General features: G+C 50.6%; 1 long non-coding RNA gene across 1 annotated transcript in view; it reads left to right on the top strand.

The window, feature by feature from the left end:
• LOC115247944 (uncharacterized) overlaps positions 1-20,724 on the top strand; it is a 39,839-nt gene that overhangs the window by 7,540 nt on the left and 11,575 nt on the right. Inside the window, exon 3 of the long non-coding RNA XR_003886997.1 lies at positions 2,302-2,491. This is a non-coding gene — a long non-coding RNA (uncharacterized lncRNA). The remainder of the gene's footprint in view (positions 1-2,301; positions 2,492-20,724) is intronic.

The raw sequence follows: 20,724 nt of genomic DNA, 5'->3' as shown, positions 1-20,724 counted from the left end.
GTCGCCTGGACCGGCTCATGAGTGGAAAAGGGACAGAAGCCCACACCAGGCTCTGCACACTTCAGTCATCTGTTCCAGTCTATCAAAGCCATCCAGGGGGCTGGGATGTTAGCGGAACACTTGCAGCTAGCGCCCCCCCCCCCCCCTCGCCTTGGCTGCGGGGCATCGCGCCCTGGATGCTGCGTTCCCACATCCTCGCTCAGGCGCGAACCAGCAGTGCCAAGCGGACTCCTGCGGCAGGATTAGCGGGTATTTGGACTGATTCATGTCCTTGTTTCCTGCATCTGCCCACTCTGATTGTATTTCCTTTGAATGCATTCATGCACATCTGAGCTTTTATTGTTTGGCGAGCGCCTTGTGCATCCCCGGCCAAAGCGCAGAACAAAAAAAATAAAAAAAATAAAGGATTTTGTTCTCCACCTTAACCATCCAGTAAAGTCTGTCCTTCCAAGAGAACGTCCTTGAGGTAACCGTGATTGAGGAACCAGTGAATAACAAAGCGGCGACCTGAGATGGTGCAGCTGTCTGACTAATATCCCCACGTGTGGAGCGATGTGAGCGTTCGAGGAGGATGATAACTATTCCAGGAAATGCGCTCTCATTCCAGCTCTTTTGATCCTCCCAGTGCTCGCCCGTTTAATGGTGGGCAGCGACGAGCTGCACGGCTCCCTCGGGACAGTTCTTAATCAAATAAAAAAAAATGTATAAAATCTATTTTCACACTTTCGATATGATATTTTCATCTGCTGCTTTGTGATTCCACGAGGGAGGGAGAAGCTGGTGATTCTTTTCACGCTTTATAACGACAGATACTCGCCTTATTACGATAAAACCCTCCGAAACGATCAAAAAAAAGAGTGGGAAGAACTCAGGAGGAACCTGTTTTAGTCAGCGGTGGCAGTGGAGTGACAGAATGTCCCAGGTTCCGACGCTTGTTCATGTTTGGCCTTCGCGCCTTATTTCAGAGGGGAGGGGAGATTAGCATACGCAGCACTTAGCATATGCAGCACGTAGCACCCACCTGCCAAGTGTGTGTCAAGATTTGTGCAGCACTTCAGCACTTGTTTAATCAAATCCCCCAGAGCGAAATACAATAATGTACATAATGTATTAAAAACCACGTAAACGCTGCGCGAATACCAAAACAAGGCCGTGGTAAGATAATTCAGCACCGAGGCAAAGCTAACGTGGCGGTGCCCTGATTCAGAGCAGGCACAGAAGGGGGGTCATACAAACCACATGTGAACGGGGGAGTCAGCGCCCAATTACTCGAATCATCCAGAGCTAATAAGCTGAAACATTAGCCCAGATGACAACATTGGCTGAATGTTCTCTCCGTTTTCAGCCCAAAAATCATTTTCCAAAAGCCACAGACACTCAGACAGACAGACCGCCCCTGCTCTTCATCTTCCTCCTCCTCCTCCTCCTCCTCCTCTCACATGTTTATGGGCCTGTGTGAATGTAATCTGTAGCCTAAACATTAACCCCCCATATAACAGCTAAAATCAGCGCATGTTGAAGTGACCCATTAAAAGGCTGCAGGGATTAAAATCCTCATTTGTTTGGACTTCACTGACACGTTATCAGTCAGATTTATGGTTCTTTAAACACAACGTTACAGTCTTTGTGATGGACAGTCTCAACCACTTGCGTAAACCTGCCTAAGTGGCTCTGAGGAGGTCCACATTAGTGCTCTCCAGTTAGCATAATTCAATATGCTAACTCAATATTCAGGTGATAAAAGCTGGATGTAAGGAGGAAAAATGTATGTCGTCTGTTTAGCTGCTAGCGTGAGGAGTTTGAGCTAAAGGCGTGGCCTGTGGTCATCTCGGGGTATAATAAAGCTGCATCCTGGTCAACGGCACAAATAAACACTGTGATGAAAGGATCAAGCAACAGGAAGGAACCGTGAGCAGGGCCAGGCTCATATGGAGGGGGGGGGGGGGGCTCCTGCAGATGGTGCAAGACGGACTGAAATGAGCCTGATTTGGCCCGTTACACTGATGAAGTCTTCCTGTACGTCGCTACCAAAGCGGCTCATCACTGAATATAAAGCCAATAACAACAAAGATGAAACAAACAAAATGTAAACCCCCCCCCACATTTGGTCCAGAGCAGCAGTTAAAAGGTGCCATTTCCCACCAACAGGGCTCATTTACAAACAAGGCCCGCAAATATGAACCCAAAGAAGTAATGATAGGCGTTAGCGCCGCGGTGCTTTGAAGCTGCGAGGCCCCGCTCAGGTGCCATTACTCCTCCAGGGTTAACACACTGTAATCATTTCCCTTATTTGCTTTCCAGGCTGAACCAGCCTGAAACGACGGACTGATCGTTTTCCTGCATTATCAAGCCGGCAGAGCGTTCAGCCAGGGCGAGGACGTCCACACGCTTCCGGCAGGCATGAAAGCAGCGAAGAACCTGGTGGACCTGGTGTCATGTGGTTAATGGACGCTTTCAGGGAGTCGGCTGACAGTTTACAGGTCACCAACAGGTAATAAAGGTTTAGTTTCAACCTCAGCTGCATTTTCAGCCTTTTTATATGCAGGATTCAAAAGTCTGGATCTGTAGCTTCCTGCCCTCCTAGAAATGCATCCTGACCACAGATTTCTCTGCACTTTCATGCTCTTCATGGTGGATTTCCTTCACTCTGTTGAGACACTGAGTGGAATAAAGTGGTTAAGAACACTAGCTAAATGTTTCCTGCGTGGGTAAAAATAGTGGGACTCTTGTTGCGCTGACTGGAACTGACGTTTCCGTAGCGATTGTGGACCAGAGAAGATGTAGTGCTGCCTGGAGGGGTTTGGTCTCCGCCTTTCATTTCCATTGTTGCGTAATCGTGCTGCCGGCGTTGCCTTTTCTATTTCCATCCTGCGTTTTATTGATTTATTTATATTTCAGGACACGCTGACAGAAATGATGTGATCAAAAAGGCGGTAGGAAGTCTTTGCTCCTCCAGCATTAATCACAGCTGTGGGGGGGGGGGGGTTGGGCTGCCAATGGACTCTGGTACCAAATCAAAGGGTCTGTCCTCGCCTTGCAGCCTGAGACGCGGAGTTTAATGAGGATGTTTGGCTCCCTCAGTCACTCCAACGTCACCGACTGTCCCCCAGCCGGCAGCCGAGCGAGCCGCCAACGCCGCGAGTTTCAGGCGTCCGTACCTGCGCGTCCCCCACACACGGCTCAGGTGTCCTGCAGCAGTTGCGGCCACAACAAACCCCAGTTTAACGACACTCGTACGCAAAAACACGAGGCTAAATAACAGAATCCAAGCAGAGCTGGACCTCCTGGGAAATTAAAACATCTCCAACGATGGCAAATTGTTCTTTTCCCTCAAATCGGTGCAGCCTTTTACATCTAAAGAAGTCTGGGAGCCTGTTAGCGAAGGCAAATGGCGTCGCACAACCCAGAGAGGCGTCCATGGAGGCCCCCACAGCGCTACGAGCCTCCAGGTGCCGCCTGCTTGTTAGCTACACCGGCTGTAACGCTCCCTCCAATTGCTGCTCCCGTTTTTCCTTCCACCAGATTTCCCGCTATGATACATCTCGCCTCACTTCAGGGTGGTGTTGTCGCGGAATTAATTGTGTTATTGCTCCCTGATGTAATTTATGGGGTGCTCTTGTCACGGAGACAGCTTCCTTCTCTGTTGTGCAGTTTGTTGTTTCCTGGTTCAACCAGCCAACAGATGGATCCACGCGGGGAGGCCGAAGGGCCGGGGTTCCCCGTGGTCCAGCACACGTCGCCACGCTGCTCCCCGCCACCGCCGAGTTATTGTCTCCAAAAATAGGAGGCTTTTGCTGCCTTTCTGCCACCACTCGCTCCCTATTCGTGGTTCCAGTTTGTCTCGTAAAGCCTGCTTTGGACTCCCCGTGAAGGCCAGAACTCCGTTTTTTTCCTGGCTTTGCTTGGAACCGTACCGAGTCCATTGGACCGCCTGGTGTGAGGGGAGGGTGATGCACCGTGCACGCAGCGAAGAGATGAGTAAGTTGTAGCTGGTGATAAAAACACTCTGTAGATGTTTTTATGCCGTCCCCCCCCCCCTCGATTTCACCTGCTCCCTCCGCACCGGTAAGAACAGATTGCCTGTCATTCCTATAACATATATATATGTTCTCCTCAGGGAAGCTCCCTGGCAACCACTCATCCATCAATATTATATTCCAACTTATCCCGTTTAGGGTCCCAGTAGGGCTCTATCCCGTCCCAGCATATGGACACCCTGTATAGAGTGGAACGTTGAGGTGTGCATAAATATTTTAAATCAATGGACGTAAACTGTCACGGTGTCATAACTCAAAGAGGAGAGACCCTGATTCCTGTAGCTCTTTATTTCTCTGTTTTACTGCCAGGGATGGGAATATTTGGCTAATCAAAACTTTTGTAAAGAAGGATGCCTTCCTCGCTGTAAATCTGGGGGCTATAAAGCCGCGGATTTACATAAAAATGATTAAAAAAAACTGGCTAAGTGGTGGAAAGGGTGCAGCGCGCGATTGCTTCCCCCTAAAGTGCAGAACGTGTGGTGGGAACGCTGCGTTTTTACTGTCACGCCTGCTCGTTTAGCACCTGATGGGGAAAGGCACAACGCGCTGATGGTACGAGCACGCCGGGGGGGTAAAGCAGCGCCTGGCTGCATCGGTGTAGCCTTTTAGCATGTTGCTAACATCCACGGGTCCCTCTCCTGCTGCTGACAGTGACACCGTCCTCTCAGAAGGACGTGGCGGCGCTGCGCCTGCCTCTTAAGCCGCGAGTGCTCTGGCCTGGGGCTGCAAAGCCCCCGGAGGTGCGTCTTTGAGAGGGGCCAAGCCAAAATCGACCGAGGTCCTGACAGAAATCACAGCGAGGAGAGTGGACAACAGAAGGCAGGTGGGGAGCGAGGGGGTGCGCGGTTCTGCTCAGCTTTAACCTCTCCGGCTCCACTTCTAGGAGAGTTCATTCATGGAATTTCATCCTGTGGCGTCTCTACAGGATTTTACTTTCCTGCTCCTTTCGTATCGGCAAATCTCTCAGCAGACGCTCATTGAAAGCGGGCCCTCTTCAGTGAGCTGACCTTTGAGGGTTTGATCAAATCAAACACTAAAACTGCTCTTTGGAGATGCCGAGAGTGCAGCAGAGACCTTTCCTCTTAAGACTTCCTCTGATTTGAAGCTCCATCTGCAGACTCAGGCAGGTTTGCGCTCCCTCTTTAAAAGTTCTAAACCAACGTGGCAGAACGCTGCTAAGCTAGTGTTGGGTTCCCATTGGGCCTGGATATGATGGATCCCAGAGCAGCTCTTCATGCTGGGGGGGGGGGGGGTGACAGGTGTAACTGCTAGTAATGAAGTTATGATCCTCTGTGAATCGCTCAGTTCTACTTTTTGTCCTGTCACACGAGTGTAAAGCTCAGATGTGTTGGGGTCCAGGGTTCCGGGTTGTTTTTTTGGCGCTCCAGGCAGCAGCGCACCTGTCGGCAATTTCCATCAGGCCGCCTATTTAAGGAGGGTATCTTGCTTTTGGTGTCTTCCCTGCACGTTTGAGGTCTCCAGGCCGTCCTGCTGGACTAGTGAACGTGCAGAACCCGACTCCCGTGTTGGCGCCGCGGTGCGCCCCGGAAGACCAGACGAGTGCTTCCCTGCAGTCCAGGAGGACCGCTGTTTTGAGTTGGTTTAATAAAACCTATTTTGGACTGTTTACCAGTGTGTTTTTGGGTCCTGTAAAAACCCAATCCCTAACAAGATGGATATGGTCATAATACAGGTGCCCCCCCCCCACAGTGACCCTGCTACTCTACTGCCATTAAAGAGTTAATGTGGCCACACGATGGATTATTGATGGCTGATGAATAAAATGTGGCAGAGAAAAAGTGGAATAGAATTCCGTGTTTATTGTTCCAAGACAGGTAAAAAACAAACATCTTCTCACAAAGCTCCAGATTAATGCTGAACGTTGGCTCCAAAAACTCGTAATCACCTGTGAAATCTGGGGAATTAACGGTGCACACGTGCAGGAATGTAAATTAGGGCTGATTAAATATTACACAGCTCTGAAAGCTCCCTGAACTAATAACATCTCTGATTTGGCTCAAAATCAAGGAATAAAATCAGTATGATGTCTTCACATTTAATGATGTGTTCTTTGAATGCATTTTGCGCTACTCTTTACAGTTGCCGCATGTTTTATGGCTTGATAAGATGATGAAAGGCTGTAATTTGGGTTGACGTGGCCCCCACACCACAGTCCTCCCGCGGCTTTATATTTATTTAAACTTCTCTTTTCCAGGACTTTCCCTCGTCCGAGTAACCTGAAGGTCCCCCGTTGACTTGGAACTATTTTCAGAGCAAGATTGTGGTTGGGGGAACTTTTTACCGCTGCTCCTCTAGTGGAAACACACTTGTGACCTGCCCAGCTGGAGGTCAGACTCAGAGTGTAGGAAACCACACGTTAGTGAGTTTATTATTTTTAAAAAACTCTACAGTAAGTTAAGTTCTCGCACAGATGCTAACAGGCACAATCATCTGGCGATGGTGATGGACCACACCTGCTTGAGTCTCCTGCCCAGGTGACGACGATGAGAGTGACGGGGGAGGGACGTTCACCGTCTGGCCACCTGGATTTAACGAGGCAAACGGGTCAGACACACCTGCTGGAGCACCACTGATGGGTCATTAGCGTTCAGCTGGTAACACCTTATCTAAGCCCAGCTGATGCGGCCGCGTCTCAGCTCTTCAACAATCATGTTAAGGGCTCATTCTGTGGTGGAGGAGAAGATGTTGGTGTGTTTGAGAAGAGTCACAGCATTGTCCTGCCTCCACCAGAGGAAACATCTAAGAAACTCCTAAAATAGGCTTAAGAACTGTCCAACCATTCAGAACGGGGAGGATAGTGGGGAACCATCATCTTAGAGGGAGAAATGTGGTCAGAAAACCATCCTGAATAATGGTGACCAGTGGTCACTCAAAGGTTTGGTGGGCTCAGAGGGTAGAAGAGCACCAGTAGAACTCAGGACTGTGAGAGTTGGAACATTCCCACGTGCACAATGTGAAGGGACTGAAGAGCTGTGGAGCCTTCAGAAAAGCAGTAATGAGGGAGGCTGATCAAGAGGCTTCAGTCTGCTGGGGAGCATAAAGACTCTGGAGCAATGGAAGAAGGTCACGGGGTCTGATGGGTCCAGATTGGCCCTGTTCCAGAGTGATGGGGCATCAGGGTAGGAAGAGAGGCAGATGAACCCATGCTCCCATCATGGTGTCTACTGGACCAGCCTGGGGGGCAGAGCTCTGATCTGGGGCTGCTGCAGGTCCTCAGGTCCAGGTTCAGCAACATTCTCTTCCCTGATGATGTGGGCATATTCCAAGATGAGAATTCCAGGATTCCTGGGGCTCAGATAGAGAGAGAGGTTCAGGGATGATGAGACATCATTTCACACATGGACGGGCCCCCAGAGTCCAGACCTCAACCCCCCTGAGAACCTTTGGGACATGCTGGATAAGCTTTGCTCAGAGGTCCGACTCTCCCATCATCACTACAAGATCTGGGAGGGAAATAAAAGTGACATTCCAGAAGCTCATGGGAGCAACGTTGGAAGGAGTGTTCACAGCTGAAGAGGCTCCGCCCACATATTAGGAGTGTGTGACATTTGTTGACCAGCCTAGAATATCCTGCAGTATCAGAATATCCCTAAATCCAGGAGGGGGACACTTAAAAACTGGAGGCTGGAGCTGCTGCTGAAGATGCTGAGTAAAGGCTCTGAATACGGAGGCGTAGAAGTAGTTATTAGACAATATTAGATTTTATTTTTTCCATTTCAGTGTGAAAAAAGACTGAAAACGCTGCACTGAACTTGCAATTATGGACCCAACCAGGGCAGAAAGGTCTCCACGGCAACGCCGTGGTCTGGACAGACTTCAGCCTTCATCAACTGTTGGTCTGCTGAACTTGTTCCGGTGTCTTGTCTGTTGTTGGGAAGCTTTTAGGGGTGTTCATTAGCGCCGGACAGCCCCCCCCCCCCCCCTCCCCCCCCGGACGTCGTATTTGCACTCTTAAATTTCATGTTTAATTCATCATCCGACCGGAGGCTCGTTGGCAGCACACCTCCGTCAACAGGACTCTGCTTCCCTTTAAACGGTCGGAAATGAAGCGGCATTCATTTGGGTTACGTTCCCGGGAGCGGGGGGGTTGGAGGGGGGCTGTGAATACTGGTGATTTATGACGTCGTCGCTGGGACCAGCCTGCAACAGCTGGCAGTCGTTCATCACATGATGCATATCCAGAGCTGATCTGCTGCCACGGATCACGTCTCGGATCCTCGAAATGGAGCAGGGATCCGCTTAGATACAGATGATGCAACGTTTCCTTATAGGAACCTCAGATGGGAGCGTCGTCTCCAGCAGTCCATCTCAGCAAGTCTAATCCCGTCTGGATTAACCAGATGTTCATCAGCGCTCCAGTTCGAGCGCTTTTTTCCTCACCGTCATCTGCCTTTACTGGAAATAAAGGGAATTCCTGAGAGGAGTTGGAAGTCATTGAGGGATGTTTATGGAATTCCAAAGCCTTGAACACGGACGCTAATATCCACGAGGCTCCTGAAGGATTAAAGAAAGACAAAGACTCTGATTCCAGGATTAGATTAGACCGAGGTGACTCTGGAGCTCATCGCGTCCGTCTCGACCTTATCCTCCGGAGGGACGCTCCCGTCGGGAAGCATATTGAAGTCGACCGTCGTAATGAAAATATCATTTATGTAGGAAATTATTGATGTTCTGCTTCCTGCGCCACATCGCAGGGTCATTAATCCAAACTAAACAGCACATTTGGATCCCAGCGTTGTGCCGCCAACACACAATTACGGCCGTCTTTGCCGCGACCTTACTTCAATTATACGTCTGCCATTAGGCGACGAGGAGAGCTGGATGTGGGAGTCGGAGACAACAACCGGAATAATGAACAGGTGCTTTTTGCTTTCGGAAAACCGTAGCCGACAAATTGCTTTAGGTGTCTTTAGCGTTCGTCGAGCCTTTGGGAGGAATTCTTCTTCTGACTTGACCTTTTCCTCAAAGAATTCCCCGTTTTTCATGTTCAGGCTCTTGTGCATTCCCGCTGCGTATTCTGTGCCGTTCCGTTTAACACTTCTGGGTTTCAGAACCTTTTCACGCTTCAGTCTTTTGAGGAGATGAATAGCTTTTTTCCTAGCTAACAGGAGCTCCCTGCTAGCTAGGTTAGGGGTCTAATCTGCACCTACTGAACCAAAGTAGCGCTCCATTGTGCAACCTCAGCCGGGTCAGGAGTTAGAACTTGCTTTCTGGCAACATTTTAGCCAAATGATGGATTTGAGGCGAAGGACGCTAGCGCGCCGACGGTCCCGGGGGCAGTAAACACACGCTCATTGTGTTAAAGTCTGTTTTGTATTGATCACAAAGCGCTGGTGGGCGTCCGTCTCCCCGTGAGGTAACCTGACAGTGATTGAACCAAACGAGCCGATAAGTGAAAGCGTAGCTGCAGACGGTTCTGAAACGCCGCCTCGCCCCTGTTGAAGTTCAGAAAATATCAATAACGGGTGGAAAACATGGTAATCAGGTTTTGGCGGCACAGACCAATCTTCAGAGGGGGCTGGGAGCGAGCGCTCGGCGGCGGCAGCCGTGTTTTAATCACTGGGCCGCAGACGCCACGAGCAGGCGAGACCCGATGAGTGATGGTTCTGGCTCTGCACCACTACTCTGCTGGATTGCTCTGATGCTGCAATGGAAAAGGCTGATAAGTGGCATCTGGGGGATGATTAATTGATGCAAACATGTTTCAATTTAGCCGCTCTTTGATCAAATATTAATGACCCCCTCTTTTTATTATTCCGTACAACTTTAATTAGGAGCTCTCTGTTCCGCCGCATCACTGCCCTCTTCCAGAAAGAGCTCCACCAGCGGGAGCATCTGACCGAGCGCCGGTGGATGAGGAACTTGCTCTCCTGCCACGGCGAAAATGGTGGAAGGAGCCTTCTAAATTAACACCTCGGAGTCCAACGTGCAGCGCACGAGCAGGCCTCCAGTGCCGTTCAATTTCAGACCTGATATCCTCCCATGAAGCTTCCTCCTCAATGAGACGTAACAAAGAGCTTTATTCCTCATTTCGCGACACTTATTTCTTACATTATTGTGGAAGCTGTAAAGTGGAGAACAGATTTCTCTGAGGGCCTTTATATGAGAGAGTGTTCATGAATGTGCTGCTGGTAAATTGGAAAATGTTCCCCTCCGGGCGCCGCCGCCTTGGCTCTTGTAATCTTGCTTGTCTTGTGGACTGGCGGCGGGGGAAAAGCAAACCTAAAAAATAGCCAGGATTGTCCCAGGGCTGGACTGATTGTCAGGTCGGTGTGTGCCTGGTGAATTCCTCATATATGCTAGCGCGGGACGGAGCGTCTATCCCCTCATTTCCCCCTCGACTGTGTTGATACTTGCTTAAATCTTTCCTGATCCAGCCATTAGCTCAAACGCTCACGTTGAGCCGTCCACATGCTGGGGGAAATAGCTGGAACGCTCCCCAGTAACGGGAGATTATTATACTCACTTTATACTCAATTTTCCAGGTTTGAGTTCTTTTAAGCCTTTATACGTGGTTTCAGGATCTCTGGTTCCCCCCACAGTTGATTAGACACTAAGGTGTGTGTGTGTGTGTGTGTGTGTGTGTGTGTGTGTGTGTTTTCCTGCCTCAACTGGTGACACGGACATAGGCACATTTGCATGTGTGCTTATCTCTGTTCCACGTTGTTCCAACTCACTGTTGCTAAGCTGTTAGCAGAGGGAAGAGAGTCCACTATCAGATGAAATTAAAACATTTAACACTGAACGTTTAAACAGGAATTATATAAGCACCTTTGGGGAAAGTGTAATGGCGATACCAGCGGCAGCTGATTAGCATGTTTGCTGTTTTGGAGATCAAAAGATTTAACGTGATATAATGAAGCGTGCTAGCGTAGCCACCTGGCCTGTTACAGTTCAACTGAATTATGATGGCGTTTACATCAAAGAATCCCCAATAATCATTTCTAAAATTTAATCTGACTGTCTGACTCTTCGGAATCATCCGCCAAAAGAGCTTAGCCCTTTTTTGATGTTAAAAATGGTGCTCGGCCCACTTCAAGAGCCATTTTGGTTAAAGGGCAAGTGATCCCTTCAGTATCATTTTATTGCACTCATCTCTCTTTTTATTGGTATGTTTACTATGAGGGGAAATGCTCTCCTCCTCTTTCACTCTCCCCATAATAAATTATTCATTAAAGGTCCGAGGATAACAAGGGCACGAAGAAAAATGTATATATCAAGTGATCTGGGAGGGGAGCCAGTGGATGTGTCAGACACAATTATAGTTCCTCCCGTGTAGCCCGCTGGCCCCGCCGTGTCCCCTTGGCTCCGTCCTCGGCTCATCTGGCCAGTGTGGACGGGTGCATTAAGACACACATTTGGACTGATAGGGGTTGAAAGTGACCCTCTGCTCTCCAGAGCTGCGGAGCATCAGACTAAGCCACTTTGACTCTCCTGGCACTCTTAATTGCTCAGTGAACCTGGATGCAACATCCATCCCTGACTTACTGTCCCCCCGGGACTGTATTATGAGCACTCGGTCCAACTAATCGCCTCCTTTGTCCGCCTTCGTCCCCACGCAGTTTGTCCACAGGTAGTGACAGACCGGCTCTCTCGCCGCTCCCCAAGTCCCAAATCAGCCTCTTATTTTCTTTATGGGAAATAAGAGCAGGCAGAAGTGAAGCCGGCTGCTGAAAGGGGAAATGGAATTTTCTCTTCAAAAGCGATAACATTTAGCACTAGTCTTCCTGTGTTTTCACACACACACACACACACACACACACACACACACACACACACACACACACACACACACACACACACACACACACACACACACGAGCGCCCTGCTCCGACATGCACTCTTTTTACATTTATTTGCATTTGTTCCTCTGCAAAAACCACCGCCGGCTCTCAAGGACGCCGACTCGACGGATTTATGGAGACTACAGTTGGTCAGAGCAGCTCGTAAAATAAAGACGCTCCTGATCGTGAATGCACTCTTTCAAAACAGCTGCCAGGCGGTGCAGTCAGATCGTATCAGTTCACGGTGGGAAGGTGGTCCTGACTCAGTCGGGGTCCAACACGGTGGTTCGTGACACAAGCTGCCTCCAGAATGGCGGGTAGCTGGGTAGAGGGCCCAGAGAGGGCGTCACTGACGTCATGAGGCGTTGGATGAAGGCTCCACCCACTTTAAGCATTCCTCAGATTGAGTCAGTTGCACTTTAAAACCTCAAAGAAAACTTTAATATAACGCATGAGAACCACTGAAAGTGTGGCGACCCTGAGCTGAAGCGTCACGTGTCTAAAAACGTGACGTCACAAATGAACCTCGGGTGAGTTTGTGCTTCTCCAGACGAGCGCGACCACGTTCCGGTTTGACTTAAACCGGCGTGAGTTGAGGAGCCATCCCATGAATAACAAAACGCTCGAGGCAGTTTTGCTCATTAACCTCAGCCCCTCCCATTCAGCGTGAACAGGAAGTGCCGGCGCTATTCATGACCTATTCCTCCGCTTCACAACACAAGTTTATTATGCTGGAATCAAACCTTCAACCTTTTATGGAACCACGTGCCACAGCTTCCCACCCGGAACGCTGACGCTAACCGACGGCTGGAAACACCGAAACATGCACAACGTGACAAATGAGGACGTTTGTGTGGAAAAATTCCCAAACGTCTCATCAGTCCTAAATATTTCAGCGTCATCCTTTGATCCTTATCAAAGATGCAAAGTACACAGGCTGGAAGCGGATCGCCGCGGCAACATGACAACACTCACCGTGGCGGTGAAATTTGGAGCCGAATTATATAAATAATTCTGTGACTCACTCGGGCCAAAAAAGCTCTGCAGAACTCATCTGAGCGGGACCAGGGGCGACATTTTTGAAGTTATGGATAAAACAATATTTTACGGCTGCCTTTTTGAACTCTGAGTTTAAGCGTCGGCACAGTTGGAGGAGGAACTGTCCACAAAACCACCGCCACGCTGTGCACGTCGTGCACGTCGCCTTCCAAGGACGGCGAGTTCTAACACTTCTGAATACGAGTTTCCAGGAGGGGCCCATCAGCCTTCTGGGAAGCTGTCAGAGTTGAGAGAAGTGCCGGATGCTGCTGGAGAAACTTGGCTGCAACTCCAGTAGCTGGAAAATAAACCTTCTCCAGACCGTCCTCGTGCACCTGCGGCAGAGAACCTCCCACACAGGCTGAGCCTTCAGCACCAGCTTTCACACCGGGGACGCTGTGTTTGCCGTCTCATTCCCTACTCCAGAACTTCCAGTCTTCCTATTCCTTTTAAGGGGTGTAAAGCAGATCTTTGGGCGAGGGTTTTTCGTCTTTCCTCCCTCATGAAGGTCCGAGGTCCTCTGATGTTTTAAATGATCTCGTGGTTTTTGAACGGTCGCTCAGCTTGTTAGCATCAAAGACTGAGCTGATCTCCAGCTTCTGTGAGCTGCACCAGAGAAAAGTCCTTAAAAATAGAGAGAAGATGCAGCTGGAATCCCTCCGCACTTATTCAAAACAAAATTTACCAAATGGATTCATGATGGAGATAAACAAGCATGTAGCAGCGCGGCTAAGACAATCCCGGCTAATTAGCTGCAGCCTAAAGAATAAAGCTGCCAAACAAGAGGGCGCCGGCACGAGAAGTATCACTTTAATCCAGAGAAAGATCCCCCACAGCAAACTCGGCAGATTGGGATAAACACCAGCCTCGGAGCGTAATCAACAGGCTTCTTCGGAGCGCGCTTCTCCAAAGCCACATAATGTCGCCTGATTTTGTCGATACACGCGATTCCGAGATGCACCTGCAGACAAAGCGGCACGATCCCAGCTCGGCCCAGCTCCGCGTGTCCCTGAACTCCGAGCAGGTGGATCGGATCAGAATACAGATTCCAGAAAAGTCGGACAGTACAGAGGGATTTTACAAAAGGCAGAAAAGAGCAGATCTGAGAGGGGAATTCTCAGCTTCAGGGAATGTTCACGTTGTCCGTGTTCTCCCAGCAAAATGATCACAGGTCTTTAAGGTGCACCATGAGCTCCTCCAGAGTTTCGGAGCGATGGTCTGCTAGCTGCTCCTGAAGACGCTGTTACCTCTGGAGACAACATGGGGGCGCAAACGTGCACCAAAACATCACAAACCATGTTCCAGCCAACCACTGAGATGGTTGGGGGAGGGGCTTAGTGCATGTACAGATATATATGCATCAAGGTCCCTTAGGTCAGCGTCCGCCCATCATTAGACCCTTTCTGGTCACATCAAGTTTTTAACTATAGACTTTGTTATAATACGTGGTGGTACAGAACCCGAACGCAGGCCAGGACACCATGGTGGAGTGGTCAGTTTTATTTACAGGGAAGGGGAGCACACACTGACGACAGAATACAGTCCTCCTGGACCGCAGGGGGATCGGGAGGCAGCGTCCGCCCGTCACAGGTCCATCGGCGAGTCTTCAACCAGATGCAGTCTCCCTGGACTGCGGGGAACTCGGGAGTCCGGCGCGACACACTCACCGGTCCAGCAATGACTCGAAGACCGTGAACGTACCCCGAGACACTGAAGACAGGGGCAGTCCTCCTAGACTGCGAGGGGAGCAGGAGCGGTTTTCCAGGAGACACGGAACAGGAACGGCCCTCCAGAAAAACCGGAAGCTCGGGCTCAGAAGCAGCCCTCCAGAAAAACTGGAAGCTTGGGATCAAGAGTGGCACTCCAGGGCAACAGGAACAGGAGCGACCCTCCAGAAAAACCGGAAGTTCGGGATCAGGAGCAACCCTCCAGAAAAACTGGAAGCTCGGGAACAGGAGTGGCCCTCCAGGAAACGCAGAGCACCAACACACGACAGGGGAAGCGACCAAACAGCTTCACCACGAACACCCTTACAAACACCACGGAACCCAAACAGACACCCACACTAGACAAACGGACGCTCTCCCCACACCAACAGACACCCCGGCACTGTCAGGCACAACCTGCTTAAAAAGGCAACGAGATGCAAATTTCCCACAGGTGCCCCTACCACCCACTGCAGGACAAAGACCAACACAATCCAGAAACCCCAACAGACTTCCAGCAACCAGCATCTTGCACGTGTTGACACTTATTCCAGCTGTTGAGAGCCGGATGTGTTAAAACAGGAAGTGGTAAAGTTTATGCGCTCGCGTTCTCCCTCCGTCGTTGCCGATTTAATTCTGATTCCTTTTGCTGAAATTGGTTTTAACTTTACTCTTTTACTTCAGTGACATTAACGATTTTATGACTAATGGGAAGATAAAAGCGTCGAACTTGAATGTTTCTCAAAGGGGATCAATGGGTGGTCACGGAAACTCGGCTGGTTTTTTGTGTCCGGAGCGTTCGGAGTTTGTTTACTACATATTGAAGAGGCTCTTTGAAGGTTGCTGCATGAGGCTGAAGTATAGATCCTGTTTCAGAACCATTTCAACTTGATGGTAAAACCATTCACACAGCAACAAAAACACCTGTTGACACCTTCACACGCCTTGTAATTCGTCGCCTTGAGAGAAAAAGACAGAACGCTGACCGGATGCAGGGCGGGATCTCGGATGAGACGCAGGCAGGCTGAGGAGATTACAGCTACTGTGGAAAGATGAATATTGCTGTGTGACTACGGCTGCCCTTTCTGGGTCGCAGTTTGGGACGTGACCTTTAAAACAATGAGGAATTTACCCAAAGGAAGGTGTTGGCAATTATGAACGGAGGAAACGGCGGCGACCCGCGTGAGCTGGCGGCCTTATCGGGGGATAAAGGCTGCCTTCTAAATGCCCCGGCCTCGTAATTACACAGCAAAGCCACCGTCAAATGTCTCGTGCGCGCATCCCTCGTGCCTCAGTCCTCCACCGCACGTTCCCTCTGAGGTGCACGTTTTGGTTCAGGTGGGCTGGCCCCCCCAGACAGGCGCCCGTGTCCATTTCCTGCACGCCGGCGTTCTGCTTTGTGCTTAAACCGTCGCCGTTAGAGGAGCGACCGCGAATGCAGCAAATGGATGCTGGTCCCTGCTGGTCTTCAGAGGCGGGCTGATGATGCACGTGCACGTGCACGGCCAGCTTTATCAAAGGCATTTATGCTTCTAGTCACATGGTTATGAGGGATGAGCCAGTCTCGTTCCTGCTCTCTCTCTCTCCGTCCTGCTTCTTTTCCTCTCGCTCTCCCTTTACCTTCACCCCCCCCCCCCCCCCCCCCCCCCCCACTCCGCCCCCCTCCCCCCCCACTCCGCCCCCCCTCCCTGGCATCAAAGCGGAGCATAACCTGAAATAAACGCTTGTGTTAATCACCATCTCCACAGAATTAAATGATCTCCAACCACTCAGGCAATTCATGTGCAAACGAGAGCTCTCAGTATTCATAAGCGCCGCGCGGAGCGTTTACACGGATAACGGTGTCAAAACATTAAGTGGGAGGTTCAGAGAAAACGACTCGCAGGAGATCAAAACCTTCCCGCCGCCGGTGCCTGGATTCCTTTCTCCTTTCTGTCTCCATCTCCGCGTGGAAATGCACACCGCGGTTGAGGAACGTTGCTTTCTGTCCTCTTCCTGTTTTCCCGTTCGTCACAACGAGCAATTAAAAGTCTTTAGGCGGGAGGACACGCGTAGGCCGGCGTGCGGCGTTCCCGCTTCTCCGCACGACGAGAACAAAGGAACCGTCGAGGTGGGGAGTCGTGCAGGAGCGACGAGAGTGGTGTCGTGTTTGTGTCCAGCAGACCTGGGATTTATTCAATGATGCAGCGTTCCAGCCTGTGTTTGTGCTGTCAGAGGTCAGAGGTCAGAGGTCAGGCTGTGTCTGGAGGACTCCGCCTGACCTCTGACCTCTGACGCCCGTCTGTTGTCTTTTATTGTCCTGCGACAGACGCCAGGGCAACAGTACAGTCATGAGGAAAAATCCCACCAAAACCAAACGTCTTTTTAAACGTAATAATTATCACGCTAACGAGAACTCGCCCTTAACGGAGGTCCTGCACGCTGCGTTTCCAATCAAGCTCACGCCGCCGCGGACGCGCACAACTCGGACCGAGGGCGCCTGTGATCCGTCAGACCGGCTGCCATCTTGCTCCGCGTGTGTGCAGATGAAGAGATAAGTAGCTGAAATTCCCGTTCCATTTAACGGCTCCTGGGGAGAATTCCCCCACCGGAGGCTCCGAGTCGTCATTAAAGAGTTATCGCACAAATGTGGGCAAATTTCTGCTTAAACGTACCTAAACAGCGTGGAGGAAGCGATCCAGCGGCGCCTTTGAAACGCCAGATAAATATTAACGAGCTCTTTCAATTCGTGATATAACAGCCAGACTCCGTTTCTACACGAGACGATCTGGGCCCGGCGGGGGGTCGTTATGGTGCGTCGGCGGCACAGTCGCACCACCAAGCAAGATGGTGCTGGGTTCAAATCCAGGTCTTATTCGGGAAAGGTTGCTATTCCCAGGGCTGGGCGGCGTTTTTCCCGTGTCTCTCCAGGACACGCAGCCAGTGAATTATGGGATGGACCCCCAAAAGCCAAGCTGTCAACAGGAACAGCAACCCGTGAACAGGAAGAAACCTTGAGCAGGACCAGGCTCATATGGGGGAAGAGGAACAAAACTAGAGAAGGAAAATCAATTTAACTCAGGCTAACAAGAGAACTTTGAATAAATCCACTTATCAGACATCAAACATGAGCCAATTATTTGACAGAGATGTTATTAATTGTGTTTGAGGTTTGAGGATGATTAAAGTGCCACAACAGTGGAAATGAAGTGGGTTTTGAACACCCCCGAGCTCCGCTCAATAAGCAGCCAACAGTTATTATTATTTTAATTTCCAGCTCGTGTTTGGAGTTAATGAAGCTGTTCCGGGTTTGTTTTAACATCTCTTCATTCCGGGGCACAGTTTCTATCACAAATCCGGATTTTAGGAGCACCTCGGACGGACCCCTGCGGGACACCTGTTCTCCGGGTGCCGAAGCTCGGCCCCGTTCCGAAGCACCTTGCAGGAGACGCGTTTGTTTAAACGTTTTGTCGTTCTAAGATGGCCATCTTTCCATTATTTAACCCTAAAGATGATTTGAATTCCACTTTATTCACCCTGCCATCGGTGCCAGACTGTCGGGATCAGCCGGAAAAGTTTTGCAACCTTCGGATGACTAATCTGCTGCCAGAGCTTCTCCTCAGGCGCCGCGTCTCTTTATTTCCCAGAGTGCAGTTTGTAAAGGAAATTGGTTTATACTTATGAGCCATTGATCCGCAGAGAACAGTACAGTTTGTCATTCAGCCGGCCTCTCCATCAGAGGATGGAGGAGCAGGAGCGGCTCCAAGGAGACCTTCCCACATCTGCATCACTCACTCCTCCAGATTAAGAGGCTGATGGATTCCAGGGGTCAAAAGGTCACTTAATACGGGTCAAAATGGATCCTTTCAGGTGTTTGTATTTTCCCAGCTACGATGTTCTGAGCCCGCCCGACTGAGGAGAGCGACGCTAAAGAGCAGCACTTCCGTGCAAAGCCTCGGGCACCGAGGGTTAACGGCCATATCGCCGCTCCTGCAGCGTCCCTAACTCAGAAACGTGTTGCAGCATTTTAGGTTAATGGAGATTAATTAGTCAGAGCCTCAAGTCTGAGTGTCAAAGACCCGAAACGAAGGGGGGAGAGGCTCCTCATCCGGCTCTCCACTGGTCTCCATGTCAGCGCTCCTAATGAGTGGGAGGAGGAGGAGCCCTGACATTTCCATAATCTTACAGGAACACTGGATCTGACCTTGTGTTGCGTAATACCCGGCGCCGCTCCGCACTTGAAAAGAACCCTTATCTTAATTTCGATGAAGTTCAGATGGAAGGAAGTGGATTTTTTTTTTTTGTGTGTGTGTGAAAATCCCGAAGGTTAAAATCTGCTGGCGTGCTACAGCCGAGGATGCTGGGACTGTATCTGTGGTGCCAAACCAGCCAACCAGAACGTGCTCCACGGGAGGTTCTTATATATCTGCTGGCTTACAGACTCAAAGATTTCCATTTTAAATCCTTCGCTTTCATTTAGGGCTTCAAACTGCCGCTTAAGCTTCCGCGGCGCGTTGCTGGACAGAGGAAGACGCCTTTCAGCTTCAACAATTCTGGGACCAGTTTGTCCTTTTGTCTTTAGACGTTATTGACTGTTGGAATAACCTGCGCATGTGGCACAAAAACAGCCTCCAAACCTTCTTTTCCAGGGGCAGTTCTTCATCTCAGGCCCCTGCACACAGCAGGACACACACACACACACACACACACACACACACACACACACACACACACACACACACACACACACCTGTTGGCTGCTCCCGCTGTCTTTAAGGACGGGGCGCCTGAAGGCAGCATGAGGTTAGAGTTACATCAGACATCACAGGGTCCAGGCTGAAGCTCCAGCAGAGGCAGAAAAATAAAATACAAAAAACGGGTCAGAACTGGATAAAAACCCGATGATCCAGCCGGTCCGAGCTTCGTTATTCCAAGGAAGAATGCGTCGAGCATAATTGGTGCTCAGGATAATTGGTGCGTCAACGTCAGCGGTTTGACCTCTGACCCTGACATTTCCGACGAGAACCATCCCTGTGCACCATCCAGGCCCAGTGGCCTGGGTCCTGCCCCCCCCCCCCGCCCCCCTCCATTATTCATCTAAAGTGACGGCGTCTGAGATGAAATATTCATCAGGCCCTAATGAGGGATGCATGGATTTAAGCAGCAGCGTTATTGGAAGGGAGGAGGAATGAAACGGCATTCCGGATTATGCTTCCGTGTTTTATCAGTTCTGCACATTTACACGCGCCTAATTAGGTTCTGTTGTATGGGAGCGGAAGCGGCGGCGCCCACGCGCCGCTGATTAGAAATGAGCAGCTAACGATAATGAAAACACTGTTTCGCTTTATTGCATCATTCGCGAGCGTTCGGCCTCGCGTGCTAAAATTATCCAGTGACCAGTCCTGCGTCTCCTGCCCCGCTGGGACATGAGGGGGGGTTGGGGCAAAAACACCCCTGTGCCTTTGACCTCTGTCCCTCTGTCCCTCCGTCCCTCCGTCCCAGCGCCGCGTCCCTCCTTCCTGCGTCCCTCCTTCCTTCGTCCCTCCTTCCTTCGTCCCTCCTTCCTTCGTCCCTCCGTCCCAGTTTAACAGAGGAGAGAGCGATGATTAGTCAATGAAACGGATATTTGGAGGGACTCGACTGATGTGCCAGAAGGATTCTCTCTGGGGAAAAGAAGTCTCTGCTGGGAATGAGACGGGCCGGAATGACAATCGGCTCCCTGCATCAGCGCCACGGCTGCACGAGCAGCGCGAGCGTGTATCCAGCGGCTTCATCGTGCTCGTCTACGGTTGTGTTGACAACACACGATTGGAGGCCTTTTCCCACCGCCATCCTGGCAGCTGCTCGGATCTTTGTTCCGTAAACGAGACCTGTTGGAGCCGCCGCGTCGATGGAACGCCACATCAGACCGACTGTCTGGAACTGTCCAGCTGAGGCACGAAGGGTCGGAGGGGGCCTGTTGTTGTTTACAGCAGCGGGGGGTGGGGGGGGTCACTGAGAGGAGCAGCATCAGTTTGGCCTCGCTGGAACGGCGGCTTCGGCTGTGTTCACCCTGATAATGGCTGCCGTGGTCGACACGCACGCCTTATAAAATCAGGGCTGCGTTCTGTCAGTCGCCTTATGAAGCGTAAATTAGGGCCTTTGCCACAATCGTCTGC

The sequence above is a fragment of the Takifugu rubripes genome, chromosome 22, assembly GCF_901000725.2.
Source record: "Takifugu rubripes chromosome 22, fTakRub1.2, whole genome shotgun sequence".
In the NCBI taxonomy this organism is placed as follows: Eukaryota; Metazoa; Chordata; class Actinopteri; order Tetraodontiformes; family Tetraodontidae; genus Takifugu; species Takifugu rubripes.
The sequence above is the reverse complement of the archived record's forward strand: the minus strand, read 5'-3'. Positions and strand labels throughout refer to the sequence as shown.